Here is a 3405-nt window from a genome sequence, read left to right as displayed (position 1 = left end):
GCAATGGTGAAGAGCAAGTGAAGTCAAGATCGATGAACCAATATGATCACATGATGATATGAAGTGGATTATATCATTGTTGATCATGTTGGTGCATGTGTTGCATCAACATTAGAGGAGATGGAATGGAATGCGCAAGGCAAAGGTATAACCTAGGGCATTTCATTTCACCGGTCATAGGTGTGTAGAGAAGTTTATGACCGAGTTTAGGATAGATGGCCGTACTATCAAGAGGAGCAAACTTGTTTGCATATCGGCCATCTATGTGCCACTCGAGTGATCTAACTTTGCATCGTCGCTAGGATTGAGTGGCGTGGCAAGTTGAGTGGCTAATCCTTTGGAAAATGATTGTGAAAAAGCTAATACACATACACATGGTGGTGTACACTTGGTGGTGTTGGCACATTTACAAAGGAGATGAAGTTGGAGTTGATGTGAATCAACTCGGTGAAGAAACGGAGATGAGAAAGGTCCCACAGAGTGGACCGAACTCTGGTCACACAGTGACCGGACGCTGAGGCTCAGCATCTGGTCAGTAGTGGCAGTCAGCGTGCAGCGTCGGTCTATTGACCAGACACTGGCTCTGAAAGTGACCAGATGCTGGAGGCAGTGTTTGGTCCTATTGTCGGACGAAGCAGTGTCGCTGGAGAGTGATCGGACGCTAGGGCTGTGTCCGATCACATCCGACCAGACGCGTCCGGTCGGGGTCGGTACCTTACTGTAAACGACCGAACGCTGAGGATCCAGCGTCTTGTCAGTTGAAGCTGCTACGTCCAGTCAGAAGATGACCGTTGAGATCGGATGAATGCCGTTGAACATAGGTGACACGTGGCTGTCATCGGGCGACCGGACGTTGAGGTCCAGCGTCCGATCAACACGACTGGAGCGTCCGGTCGACCCGACCGTTGCCCAATGAAGGGGTAACGGCTAGTTTAGCCCTTGGGGCTATAAATAGAAGTGGCCTTCGGCCATGGCTGGGTTGAGCACCTTGGGGACTTTGTGTCCATGCTTGAGAGTGCTTGGGAGCCCTCCATCTCACATATACTTGATAGTGATCATCCGATTGTGTGAGAGAGCGATCCTAGTGCGATTGCATCGTGAGGTTGCATCGAGTGGCACTAGGTGATCGAGTTGCAAGCCGGTGATGCTTGTTACTCTTTGAGGTTGCCACCTCCTAGATGGCTTGGTGGTGGTCTCCGTAGAAATCCGCAAGAAGCTTGTGCGGTGCTCCAGAGAAGTGCTTTGTGAGGGGCATTGTGCTCGCCCCACGAGAGCCGCGAAGAGCAACTTTAGTAAAGCGTGTCATTGAGCTACCCCCACCTCCAGGGTAGGTTCTTGCGGCGCCCAACGTGCGGGCTTAGCGAGTGATGCTAATTAGCCACCAAACCACCAAGTGAGCGGTCAACACAATGGGGACTAGCGTGTTGGCCAACACATGAACCTCGAGAGAAAAATCATCGTGTCAACCTTGTTCTTCCTGTTAGTTTGCATCCCCATTATACAAGCTTGCAATTACTTTTATACATATTAAGCTTGTGTAGTTGCTCTTGTAATTAGTTAGCTTGTGTAGCTTGCTAGTTACCTTCTTGCTTATGTAGCATAGAAGTAGCTCCCTTGCGTGGCTAATTTGGTTTGCGTAACCTTGTTAGTCATATTGCTTAGTTTGTGTAGCTAAGTAATTGCACTCTCTAATTTGGCATTGGTTGCCTTGTTATTGAACATTGCTAGTGAGCTTAGTTGGCTTGGTGCTTTTGCTTACTAGCATGTGTAGGAGCTTCCTTGTCGCTTAAAGTACTAGTGGCATAGGTTTGTGTGACCTTGCTTCTAGAATTGGTTAGGACAGCTCTAGCTAGCCCGGCACCTTTGTTGCTAATTAGTATCTTTGAAAGGTGGTAGTGAATATAGATAGAGGGGTGTAGTCTTGACTAGACCGATAGTTATAATTCCACACTTGTTTTGGTTAGCCGACGAGATTAAGTTTTAGAAAAGACTATTCACCCCCCTCTAGTCGCTATCTCGACCCTTTCAACTGCGCCGTCATTGATCTTCACCGCCGGCACCGCATCTTCCACATATCTTCCCCAACCATCGCTGCCTGTGCGTAGACTTCACTAACAAACCCGATGGAGGCCTCTGGATCTACCCTCTCCACGGTGTTAGGTTCATCAGACCTCATCCACCTCTCTCTGTCTCTCTATCGTTACACTAGAACGTGTTCTAGGTCTTTGTTTCATCAAGCGCCCCGGCTAGATCTACTCCTAGACAATCCGAATAGTCTAACAATGGTACTAGAGCTCGTGTTTTCTAGAGTTTTAGATCTAGAACGGGTTATCGACCTAACCCTAACTGAGTGACTGAGAAAAGAACAAAGGGTTCAGTTGAACCCGAACCCTAACTGGGTAAAAGAAAGAAGAATAGGAGGGCTTGGCACGCGATGTCGAACCCTAAAATCCACAGAGTCCCTCTAGGGAAGAAGAATAGTGCCCATCCTGAAACCCTAACCCTAATTCCCATCCTAATCGGTCAAAACCGAGAAGAGCAAATAAGATCCAAAGAAGGGGAACAGGGGAAGAGGGAGACCCAGAGGGCTTACCTCACCGTCGTGCAAACCGGCACGTGGGGAGAAGAAGGCCGAGCCTAGGGGAGTTGCTCGCTGGACTCTGGCCACAGGGGCGCCATGGCCAGGCCGCTTGACGGTGGCCCACTCACCCGCTGGGGAGCGCGCACGTCGGTGAGGGGGCCGACGACGGTGCCGGAGCTCTCTGCTTGCTCTCGCCATCATTGCTCATCGCTCGAGCTCACTCGACTGAGATAGGGAAGGGAGAAGAGAAGGCCGAATGGTCGCTAGGGTTGGGGGACCACGGTGGGGGGCGGTTTTGTTCGCCCGAAGACGTCTCGTAGCCGTCTGATCGGCTCCAACGGTGCCAGATGCGTGGGCCAGCGTCGCAGCCCAGGTGGGCGAGCACGCCGTGGAGCTTTGCCGGCCTAGGCCCACATTGCGGCCTGGGTGGCAGCTCACGCGTGCGGAGGCGATGGGCCGAGCTGGCTTTTTACCGGTTTTGGGCCGAAACAGTAAAGAATGAGCTCGGTTTCGCATTTTTCTTTTTCCAGAAAATTGAAAAATGGAAATTGGCTCAAAAGAAAATAGAAAAAGAATTTTCCTGTGGGTAAAACTCACTAAATTGAATTATTTTCCGCTGCGTATTTAAAGATATTATTTTCATTATTAAATTCAAACCAACGGGAGAATTTAATTTTGAAAATGGATATGTTTTAATTGATTATAATATTGTTATTATTCTTACTAGCGTTGATTAATGGCAATATTATGATGTTTTGTCATGCATTAATTCTATTTCTGCCCAACGGTGATGTAGAATTAGTGTAGAGGATAATTATATGTTT

Source organism: Miscanthus floridulus, chromosome 13 (genome assembly GCF_019320115.1).
Source record: "Miscanthus floridulus cultivar M001 chromosome 13, ASM1932011v1, whole genome shotgun sequence".
Lineage (NCBI taxonomy): Eukaryota > Viridiplantae > Streptophyta > Magnoliopsida > Poales > Poaceae > Miscanthus > Miscanthus floridulus.
This window is presented reverse-complemented; position numbering follows the sequence as displayed.